Source organism: Eptesicus fuscus, chromosome 1, assembly GCF_027574615.1.
Source record: "Eptesicus fuscus isolate TK198812 chromosome 1, DD_ASM_mEF_20220401, whole genome shotgun sequence".
Lineage (NCBI taxonomy): Eukaryota > Metazoa > Chordata > Mammalia > Chiroptera > Vespertilionidae > Eptesicus > Eptesicus fuscus.
The window spans coordinates 110,642,560-110,655,093 of NC_072473.1; the positions used below are offsets into that span (position 1 = coordinate 110,642,560).

At 39.5% G+C, this 12,534-nt stretch overlaps 1 protein-coding gene across 2 annotated transcripts in view; it reads left to right on the top strand.

Annotated features, from left to right (window-relative positions):
* Positions 1 to 12,534, top strand: part of HS6ST2 (heparan sulfate 6-O-sulfotransferase 2) — a 358,595-nt gene that overhangs the window by 61,700 nt on the left and 284,361 nt on the right. The window lies entirely within an intron of this gene.

Below are 12,534 nucleotides of genomic sequence, written 5' to 3' on the forward strand. Positions count from 1 at the left end.
CCAGGACCTTAGAACTCACTATTCTGCTTTGGCAGAAGAGGTTGAAGGCCCTTGAAACTGGGTTTTACATTACAATTTAAGCATAGATAGTAATTCCTTAAATGTTTGTAATTAGTAATTCTTGTGATTTGTATTAGTTTTTGTAAAGCAGTCTCTTTGGGGATCTTGAAGCAAATGAGGTGTTGCTGGCTTTGGTGAAGTTTATTTAATTTCTTTTTGAAAAAATATTTTTATTGATTTCAGAGAGGATGGGAGAGGGATAGAGAGATAGAAACCTCAATGGTGAGAGAAAATCATTGATCGGCTGCCTCCTGTACGCCCCCTACTGGGGATCAAGCCCACACCTTGAGCATGTGCCCTTGACTGGAATCGAACCCGGCACCCTTCAGTCCACAGGCTGATGCTCTATCCACTGAGCCAAACCAGCCAGGGCTATTTAATTTCTTTTTACGATGTTCTTCATCTTGGAAGTGGAGTTTTCAAATATTGCTATCCTAGTCATCGTTACTGATTTTCTGGTTTTTATTTCAGAATCGAGACTGTCTCAGAGTGTCAGGGAAGCATTTTGGAGTGCTCTGTGTTAAGGTTGTAATATCCAAGAAAATTGACTATATGTGGTGTGTAGGATGTGGTACCTTATTGAACATGTTCCAGATTTTGACAATGTGATAGGTTTATTATCCTTGAGGTACATTCCAAATGATCTTATTTTCTTTAAAATAATATTTTGTGCGATCTTCGAGTCTATTTTGCTTTCTAGTGTAATTTAGATGCATTTCATTGCATTTATCATTTATAGTCTTCGAGCATTAAAAAAAGCAAATACATTATTTGTGTAGCATAGAATCTTCATTTAAAAATTTACATTGAATATGAACTGAACCAATTGTACAGTCTTGATAGAAAGCAGTAATTTTTACAACTGCTTATTACTTGGAGGAATATATCTTGCTAGAGGGTTTTTTAAAAATCCTATTCCTCCAAATGGCTCTTTCCCCATATTCTTTTAAATATTCTTATCCCAGTGATTCTTGTGGAATGTTATTTAATTCCATCTCTTACTGGATCTTCAAGTCCACCTCCTCTAAGAAACCTCTTCAACTTTGCCTCCCTCCACATTTGAAATTGATAGCTTTGTCACTTTTGGTAGTGTGGGTTTCATCAATGACTCTCTTATCCTCCATGCCAAGGTGTGGCTTCTTGTAGAGTCCAGTCAAGGGCACATGCTCCTGTCCACTGTTCCCATTAGACTGTCAGGGACTTGAGAAAAGTCAGAATGCAGTTTGAATCTGATCCTATAGTGTCTTGCACAGCGCCTGGCTCATGAGCTGGTCCTTTTGGGGAGCTTTGATTGAGTCAAATGGCCTCTGATCATAAGTGGACAGAGCTGAAGGGTTAGAGTAGAAGGGCATCATTTAAACCCAGACCTGCTAGTGATTAGCAGTGTGAGCTTTACTTATTTCATTTTCTTATCTCAGTTTCCTCAACTTATACATTGTAAATATTAATAATATCTGATGTGCATAATTTGAAAAGGTGCTGTGAAGATTAAAAGCTTGGAACTCTAAGTGCAAATGCATAGAGTTTTCCATTTTAGAGCCTAATTTTTCTTCATTTGTAAAATAGAGATGTTAATACCTTCCTTATTAGGTTCTTGTGAGGATTAAATAAAATAACATATGTGGAAGTGCTTAGCAAATAGAAGATGTTTAATAAATATGACCTGGATAGGAATTCTCTTCTGTGGACTGTCTTAATGTAGAGCTTTCCCAGGACTTGGGGAATGTGTGTTGTAGTCAAGCTGCTTGAATCTTGAATTAGACAACATTTTTTTAGCCTTGCTAGCTCCAACTTCTCAGCTATAAAATGCAAAGTAATTAAATTTGCTAGTAAATGTTTCCAGGTCTTTGAATGGCAGCCAATAAAAAAAGCTAAATATTATTCTTTTAGAATCCATGTCCTTCATGTTGAGGAAATATCATATTTACTTGCACATATTCCCACTGTGGATTTTGAGAAGAAAACTAAGAAAAATGTTTTCCCCTTTGATGGTCGTGTTATCTATATTGAAACAGTGATGGCAGCTGCCAGCGAAGGAGTGTGATTTTCCTTTGCCAAGGTAAACCAAGGGTTAAAATCAAAGAGTAATCAGGCCTCTGCTGGTGGGTTGGAATGAGAGCTGATTTCTTAGCAGTCACTCAATCCTCTGCCCCCTCAAGCTGTCTCTTATTTCCCTCCCACCATAAAGGAGTAGGTAGGTGTCCCTTCAGGACTGGGCACCCGCCTCCTTCGCTGTATCCCTCTTTTCCCCACCCACACATACTTCCCAGAACCTCCTTTACCCTATGGCTGATTTTTTCTTTCTTCAGACCAAAGGCAATCAAGCCTCAAAAAAACCCGGAAAACTTGCAAGGAAAGGCAATCCTAGATGTAAACAACCCCCTCCATCATGTCAATTACTTGAAAATAAGCTGTTATTCTGTCTGCAGATCACTTAAAGCTCTACCCCTGAAATAATTGTTGAAGGAGAAAGAAAGTTCACCAGATCCAGATTCCAATTAATTTAGCACCTGATGCCTGTGGAATTCCGGATAGGTCTCAGTTCTTTAGTAAATGGGGACTGGTGTCCCAGAGGTTAATGAAGTTTGCCTAAAATAGCAGTGGATTAAGGCCTTCCTTTCTTACATAAATTGCCCATCATCCAGTCCTCTTTGTCCCTTGAATTTTCACCACAATGGGCTGGGAGCGCTCAGAGGATTACCTAAACAAGCCCATATTTGTCACCGGACAGGATTATAGATTTGCATTTTGGAAAAGCTGTATTTCAGGATTTTCTCATTATTGAGAAATTCTGGGTTTTCTCACAGTAGGACTGGTTGTTTTCAAATCCCCTGCATTAAAATGACCAACTGGCAAAACCTGTCAGTTACAGCATCTTTTCCAATGAAGTTAAGTTTTTCTTTTGATGACTCTCTCTTTTGATTTTCACTTCACATCCTTTTGGATACCCTGAGACAGTATTTTTGCGGACTAACAGAAAACAGAATGTTGGTGTAAAACCAAGTGACCCCTCGCTACCTCCACCCAACCCCCAAAATTTTGTGATTTTAAAAGTGTGCTGGATTTTTAAATTGAACATCCACTTCTCGTCCAAGTCTTGCACTGTAAACTTTGGCCTTAAGTGTGTTTTTCTACAGATGTGTTAACCCTCTGCTGTTTCTATCAGCTAAAGAAAACGAATTCATTCAAGGTTTCCTCTGCCATTCATAACGGGCCCCTAAGAGGAGTTTTTCCAGAAAGGTCTGTGTTAATTGCAAGCTCACCAGTTCCTCAGTCCATAATAAAGTGCTCAGACATCTTGGGTGCCACCTACACAGACAGATAAAGGAAGCAACTGGCTAGTTTTCCTGATTTTTTTCACATCAGCCTGCTAGCCTTAGCAGATGCTGGATTTTGAAACAGTTCATTACAGTCTCAAACAGGGCTGCCCCTGCACATACCAGGGCTCTATTTCCAGGAAGTTGACCTGTAATTCAAGGTCCTCAAACCCTTTAAATCTTGAATTTGAACATTGAACTAAAGCGAGCATTCAATGTAAACTCCATGTTTAGATTCAATTTAAATTCTCCAGAACTGTCTACTTTTCCCAGGGACACATTAGCACCTTGTAGTCCTTTGATTAGTGACAAGTTGGTCATACATACCCCACCTGTGACCATATTCTCCAACCTGAATTCCCGGCCACCTTCTGTCACCCCAGGCTTTGGCACTCCCTTCAGTTTCATTACTTTGTGAATTATGCTTCTTATTAGAGAAGAGTCACCAGCTTTCTTTTCACAAGGAAGTGGATTTTACTTCCGTTATTCTTGGACTTCTGCTCTGAGGTATGTCCCTGATTCTCTGGTGCCCAGGTTCTGCATGGGTTTCCCTTCTGAAACAGGGGATGTGGAAGAACTCCAACATGGTAGAACACTCAGCCAAGTCCAGGGAGGCCTTTGGTAGTCACCTTGGCCCGGATATTGTGTTGGACCAAGGACTGAGCTGGGATTTGGGTTTTCCATTCTCACAGTGCCGGTTTGAAGGGGTGGAAGCACAGGTGGGGTTGTGAGGACTCCTGAGTGGAGTAGTTGTCCTCTCTTCAGTAGCATTAGGGAAAACTAGGAAGTATTTGGTCTGGATCTTGAGAGAGTGCCTATCAGTACCTCTGAGTTTAACTGGGCTGTTTGTGTGCAGGGTTTTACCATGACCAGTGTCTTCAGCTCCTCTTGTGTCCTAAGGAATTGCAGTAAATTTTCCTGCACCTTTACTGTGTTCATTTATTAGTTCTAACTTTTTTTTTTTTTGGTGGAGACTTAGTCAATAATATTTTAATAATTTTGCACAATGATAGATGGTTACTAGACTTAGTGGAGTGATCACATCATAAGGTATATACCAATGTCAAATCACTATATGATACGCCTGAAACTAATATAATGTTGTATGTCAACTATACTGCAATAAAACACATTTTTAAAAAATAGCAAAATTGAAATGAAGTTGCATAGATAGTTCTGCTTATCGATTAAAATTCTTACTTTTTCAAGGGCAACTCCAGGATAAATTCTTGACAGTTTTTATGGTTCACTTGTTTGTCTAAAAGTATACACAGAGAATTCCCAAGGCCAGAGGTAGAATGTTGGGGAAGTGCCCTCTTGGACCTAGGGCAAGTCTGCAGCTTCAGGGTTATTGATAAACCTGGAAGAACGCAGTGTACAAAACCTCTGGCTTCTTGAGAAATCTGGTGTGCAGGGCTATTCTCAGGAAGTAGGAGGGAGTTGTTGAAAGCTGTCAAATGCATAAAGAGGATGCCTCATCACTCCAGGGGTCAATTTGTCTGCTGCTAGGACAGTGAAGCTTTGGCTTCATTTTATAGGTGCCTGAATTGTGAGCTGCTCACAATTTCACTCAATCCAAGTCAACTTTATCCTCTCCAAGTCCCACATTAAGTAGATTGATACTTCTATTCTTAACCAGTTCATATGTTTGTTTAACTGATGGTTGCTCTAGTCATTCATTCATTCTCTTATTCTCTTGTTCAATCAACAAATGCGTTTTGAAATTAAGTCTATGCTGGGCATATAGTTTCCATGAGTATGAATGGATACTTTAGGCAAAAGCAAAAGCATTTTAATGAAGTTTGCACTGAGGCTTCCAGTTCTCAATTATTTTAATATCCTTTTATAACCAGAGGTCTCATGATAAGGAAAATCCTGGCAATGAGAGCTCTGGAATAATAAAATATTTAGATACATGAGCAGGACCCAGAACCTCTCATTATTATCCATAAATAACTTAGTTTCTTGTCTTTCCTGGGAGAAAATTGAGAGGATGAGTGAGGATAGAAAGAGCAGCAAGCTTATATCACCATTATAGTAGAAAGAGTGATCTGGAGTATCCTGCACTGACCATGTGGTTTTGCAGTAGCAGCAAGACAGCAAAAACAGAGAAATTGGTACCTTATGTTGACTTGTCACTGAGTACCCAGTCACAGAATGTCCATGTTACATGTTTCAGTGCTTAATCAGTGCCAAAGATTCCCCCTTCTTGCCGATTTTTTAAGCCCTGAAACGTTTAATTGACCTTAGTGTAGTTTTGGGAGATTCCAGAAGGTGATGGGCTGGGTTGGGAAATGACTTCACTTTCCACAAGACTCAGCCACATGGCTCAGCAGTACATTGCCTTTACTTTTGAGAACTTGCAGAAGGAAATTTTGGGCCTCTGCAGAACTTGTCCTTTAATCAACTTGTCCAGAATGAAATCATTTTATTGATTGTTTCATGGTGATCTTTTTATTGTTAAAAGAATCTATGCTGTAAAGCCTCTTTGTGTAATATAATTGTGAAATGATCTCATGTAAATTTATTTTTCTTACTTTCAAAAAAACATACAGCAAACTTGGTAGTTTCTTAGTATCTCAATTGTTCAGTGAGTGAGTTTCTGTCTTAGTCTGTTCAGACTGCTATAACAGATAGACTGGGTGGCTTATAAACACAGATATATATTTACCACAGTTTTAGAGGCTGGGTTGTGTGAGATCAAGGCACCAGCAAGTTAAGTATTGAGAACCTGCTTCCTGGTTCATAGACAGCCATCCTTAATGTGTCTTTGAATTGACACAAATCCTATTAATAGTCAAATCACCCACCAAAAGCCCCACTTTGAAATGCCATCATATTAGTGGTTAGAATTTAGTCTATATCAGCTTCTCAGTGAACTTACTTTGGTTGTGAGCATACTATATAATAAAAAGGTAATATGCAAATTAACCGCCACTCCACCACAAAAGATGGTGGCGCCCATAGTGGTCAGTGTGCTGGACGCTGGTGGCATCGCCCCGGTGACGAGCCCCAGCATCCCACGCACCCCAGCCCATGGAAGGAGGGAGGGCGGGCTGGCCTCTGGCCCCGGCCCGTAGAGGGAGGGAGGTCAGGCCGCTGGCTAGACGATGGCCGGGCACGGGACGCTGGCATTGTTGCAGGCCAGGCTGAGGAAACCCCCCCCCCCGCCCTCCATGCACGAATTTCATGCACCGGGCCTCTAGTTAAATATATTAAATAATCATCAAACATCTTGAGTTAACATCATATTAAGGGATTCTGTTAAACTATAGGATTTCCTGTTATGCGTGCAAAATTCTACTCTGGCCACTGGTGGATATTGGGAATGAGTAGACATGGGTTCTAGTGACTCTGCCACTAATGCGCTGAGACCTTGAGTAAGTCACTTCTCTTCTCTTCCCACTGTGCCTTGATCTGTAAAATTAAGAGTCACTTAGTTCTCTCCAAGTCTCTCACCAGCAGTAACATGGTAACGTTTTAAAAAGCTCATAGAAGACAGCCCATTATTTTGAATCTTTCCCACATAGGTTGTTTAACAAATGGAGAGTGAGTTGAGAGACTAGCTTTCAAAATCCAGTACAAGGACCAGGGTTTAACTCATTTATTGACAAAGGGGCACCTCTATGCTGCTGGTAATGTAAGGAATATTAGGCTTACTGAAAGTACATGAAACTTTGAAAGAATGTTTTTAACGGAAGTTATAAGACTCTGACTTGTAACTATAAAGTGCAGTTTCATGGATTTACTTATAACTGTCAGCTGACCTTGACTGCGCAGACCCTTCACATATACCTTTTACTGGGTATTCCACTCAGAACACCAAGTTCTAGACTAGTGAATGCTCCATGGAGAAGAGAGTTGAAAAATTTGCATTTATATGATCTCTTTTCCAGTAGAGCTTGTTCTGCTGAGATGCAAAATCTTAATCCTGAAGAATCACAACACCTTTTGGAGTTGTCTTCCAAGGCTGAGGCCCTGTCTATCCACCTTGATTAGACTCTTGTGTTTCTTTTGCTTCCTCAGCTGTTGATTTCTAAATGTTGTCTTAATGTGAGGGACAACTATGACTTCTTGATGAAAACCCTTTCCATTTTTCTAGTGGGTGTATTAATATTTATTTGCAAACACTTGTATATCACACTTTCCTTACTACAACTATAGTTACCCTAAATGCTTACTATGTGCCAAGTTGTATGCTGAGTGCTTTTCATGAACTATCTTATTTAGTCATCACATCAACCCTGTGCAGGTCTGTCCAATAGAAATTGCTGCAGTGATGGAAATGTTCTGTAATATCAGCACTATCTAACTCTGGTAGCCACTAGCACATTTAAATGTTAAGCACTTGAAATATTTCTAGTGCAACCAAGAAGCTGATGTTTTAATTCGGATTGGTTGTGGTTAATTAAAATGTAAATAGCCTATGTGGTCAGTAACTTCGGTATTGGATGAGAGTTATTAGGTATAAGTACTTTTATTATACTTATTTTGCATGTAAAGAAGCTGTGGATCTAAAGAGGCAAATAATTTTCTCAAAAGTCACAGAACTAGTAAATGGCAGGACTGAGATTTGATTCTGAAACCACTGTCCATATCACTTTACTCTATAGCCACCACTTACTGTACCTGCTCCTGTTGTGTCCAAATTTACAAAGAAACACCTCATGTACACTTGCAATTAACCATATGTAGAAAGAAAGCTGATAAATACCCTCCAAAGGGCAACAGTCATTAAAACAGCATGTCTCTCGTCCCAAAATAGTATTACGGCTAATGAAACGAAAGAAAATGTCTGTGTATATGAAAATAGATAACACTATACTGTGTAACTGAAATTTTATAAGTAAGTAGAACTTAATTGTTCTCCTCCCCCCAAAAATAAAAGAAGAGATAAGTATGTGATGGTTGTGTCAATTAACTAAGTAATGGAATCCTTTCACAATGTATACATATATCAAATCATCATGATGTACACTTTAATTATCATACAATTTTGTTTGTCAGTTATACCTTAATAAAGCCGAAAAGATAAAAAAGAAAAATAATATATATTTATTTGTGATATTTCTATTTATATACTTATAGACATTGAATATGATCATCACAAAAGAATAAGGAAAGAAAAAGCTATTTAACTAATGGCTTGGGAAAACTGGTTGTCAAATAAATTAAACATAAGCTCATAACCTGATATATTATACAAAAATAGATTTCAAGTAGCTATGATTTAAACATTAAAGAATACAGTTATTAAAAAATCAAATTACAGGGAAAAGCCAGCTGAAAAATCACTTGAGAAACCATCTGTTATATGGTAAGTTCTGAAGAAATCATGAAGGAAAAAAATTACAGATTTGACTTCTTAAGAAATAAAGACTTATGAAAAATAAAAAATAAACTTAGACTAAAAGGAAAAGAGATTTTTGGGAATTTTTGCAACAAATAAGAGAGAAAATTTGGTAATTACATTATCCATAAGAAAAACCTTTAAGATACCCAGGTAAGTTAATGGGAAAGAATGTGACTAGACAATTTACACAATAGGAGATACAAGTAGTGTATAAAACATATGGGGGATAGTTGAGTGGGGCTTTTCAAAGAGGTACAAATTAAGTGATGAAAAAGACAACATTTTATACCCTTTGAATTACTAAAACTTTAAGAAAATAATAATTCCTTGTTGTAGAGCAGCAATTTTCAATCTTTTTCATCTCATGGGACACATTAACTAATTACTAAAATTCTGCGGCACACTAAAATATATATTTTTGCTGATCTGACAAAAAATAGGTATAATTTTGATTGCTTTACAAAAAAATAATAGTAATTACCTGTTCTTTTTGCTTTACAGTTGACTTTTAAAAAATCAGGTACTTATACTTGTATATAAGGATTTCTGGTACCAAGAATTAATGCCAATGGTCTTGATCCGGCATCTAGAAGGGTTCAGGAAACCTGGAGAATGGGCTGTGCATAAATTAAATAAGAGTCCAGAGACAAAACATTATTTTTAAAGACATAGGCGGTTGGGAGGAGGGGCAGAGGAGCCTGGATAAAGAAACCAAGTTCTCCTTGTCTCAGGACCCCTTGCTTTTTATTAACACTATTTGTCCTAAGGCAAGGTGGAGATATACACATGGAAGGGTAGGGTTTCGTATAGAATCCATTGTCAGATTGGGGAATAGCCTATGGCTGTTCAGGTGTTTGGCCAGTAGGAGGCAATAACATGTAGATTAAGATGCCCGGAGCTGTCTGGCAGCAAACAATCAATTTAATGCATCCTTTTCAGGTTTGGGGAAATGCCTTTAGCCATTCCAGCAGGTGGTAACATATGTGACTCAGCCCTTGTTGAGTCCCCAAGTTCCATTAAACTTTCGATTAAACTCTTGCAATTATGACATGCTGGAACTGGCTTCTGGCAAAGAATTAACCATTCAGATGCAACCATATTATGTGATGTGACCAATAAGATGCAAATTAATTATGTGACCTACATTTTTATGTTCAAGACAGGACATTCACACTGGATGATTATCGTTGTGTTGGTTGTTGTCATTTTTAAAATTTGACAATCTAAGGGAAGAGAGGTCAGTGCCCCTGACTAAATAGTCAGGTATTGCATGTTTTAAAAATTCTTGTGGCATACCAACACATTGGTTGAAAATTGCTGTGTTAGGGTGAAGGTGGTAAAACTGGTGTATTCATGTTGGTTGTGGCAGTTGGAATTTCTCCAATTTAGAAAGCAAATGTGATGAAGTAATCAAGAACCATAAAAACGTACATTTCCTTTGACTTAATAATCATCTTCTGAAAAATTATCTGAAGAAAAAAAACCCTAAGGAAAAAATTCACCTCCTTCTACCACCAAATCTTTAACGTGGAAAAAATGCCATTGAATTTTGAAGACTTAAATTTATAGCATTAGCCCTAATAAGGAAAGAAAGGAAAGCAATGTAAAATATCCAGTCATTAGTTGGGATGGTTAAGTAAATTATGCTACATACACAATGTGGAATATTACACATTTCTTAAAATGATTATTATGACCACTATGTAGCAACATGGAAAATGTTCATAAAGACACATGAAAAACAACTAGATGCAGTGTTGTATCTAGGCTAAAATTTCAACCATGTCCAAAGATACACATGCATATGGAACTAGACTGCAAGTGGAGCTCAGGAAAATTAAAACAGTTGGTATATTACAGTCATGTGGTTGTGGGTGATTTATTTTTATTGACCTACTAGAGGCCCGGTGCACGAAATTCGTGCACTGGGGGAAGGGGGTGTTGGGGGGGTGTGCCCCTCAGCCCAATCTGCACCCTCTTCAATCTGGGACCCCTCAGGGGATGTCCAACTTCCAGCAGTTGGACATCCCTCTCACAATCCGGAACCGCTGGCTCCTAACCACTCACCTGCCTGCCTGCCTGATTGTCCCTAACCCCACTGCCTGCCTGCCTGCTCACCCCTACCTTGATCTCCTGCCAGCCTGATTGCCCCTACCTTGCCCTCCCCTATCAGCCTGATCACCCCAAACTGCCTGTGCCTTGGACCCCAGTCTGGCCTCCCTCTGGAGGCACCACCCCCATAACCCCAATGCTGCTGCCACTGCAGCTGGTTATGGCTGCCTGAGCCTTGGCCTTTGTAGCCACTGCGGCTTTGTCTGGAAAGATGTTGGGAAGACAACGATTCTAATTAGCATATTACCCTTTTATTTTTTATATTTTCTTGTGTCAGTTTTTTTTTTAATATATTTTATTGATTTTTTACAGAGAGGAAGAGAGAGGGATAGAGAGCCAGAAACATCGATGAGAGAGAAACATCGATCAGCTGCCTCCTGCACACCCCCTACTGGGGATGTGCCCGCAACCAAGGCACATGCCCCGACCGGAATCAAACCCGGGACCCTTGAGTCTGCAGGCCGACGCTCTATCCACTGAGCCAAACCGGTTTCGGCTACCCTTTTATTAGTATAGATTTGGGGACCATTACAACCACGCAGAACTTGAAGAAAACACATGGCCCTGGTCAGTTTGACTTAATGGAGAGAGCATCGGCCTGTGGACTGAAGAGTCCAGGTTTGATTCTGATCAGGGGCACACATGCCTGGGTTTCGGGCTCAATCCCCAGTAGGGGGCCTGTGGGCGGCAGCTGATCAGTGATTCTTTTTTTTTTTTAAATATATTTTATTGATTTTTCACAGAGAGGAAGGGAGAAGGATAGAGAGCTAGAAACATCGATGAGAGAGAAACATCGACCAGCTGCTTCCTGCACACCACCCACCGGGGTATGTGCCAGCAACCAATGTATATACCCTTAACAGGAATCGAACCTGGGACCTTCCAGTCCGCAGACCGACGCTCTATCCACTGAGCCAAACCGGTTTCGGCTGATCAGTGATTCTTATCATTGATGTTTCTATCTCTCTCTCCCTCTCCCTTTCTGAAATTTTAAAAATATATATTTTTTAAAGAAAACACATGATCTTCACTTTGGGCTTTGTCATCTTACAATATCCTTTGTGCAGTGTTTTAACTTCCCTCAACTTTCCTTTACCCACCTTTAAAGTGCAATCTATTTTGGGGAAGATGATCAGGAAAGTGATTCCAGTGGGTAGAAGTTTTTTTTGGAGGGGATGGGTCATGAAGATATTTAAAAATTGAGCATGGTGATGGTTGTACCACTCTGAATTTACTTTAAAAAACCAGTTCATTGTACACTTTAGGTGACAGGTACAGTATATGGGTTATATCTCAACAAAGCTGTTCTTTTATTTCTTTTTAAATAAAGACCAGTCTTATAATCAATTGCAGATGTTTTCAGAGGCCCCTCAAGATTTGCTTACCATGTCCCAAATCACGGCTGTGATTCCCAGTTGCCTCCAGTCCTGGTGGATCTGGATGGTGTGGTTTGCAAAGGAGAAGGTGGCAAGAGGCTTATGGAATTTTGGCAACCCCATTCCCCCAGTCTCCTCATAGGGCACCAGGGCCATTCCCACTGTGCCAGCTCTGCTCCCTTTAACCTGTTGGGCAAAAGAATCCTGCGTGCTCTGGCCAGAAAGTGCATTCTTTCTTAGGTGGCCCGAATGCTTTTTTTAAGGTCGTTTTATGGATTCAAAAGAATAAACAGAGATGTGGAAAGATTTTGTCAAA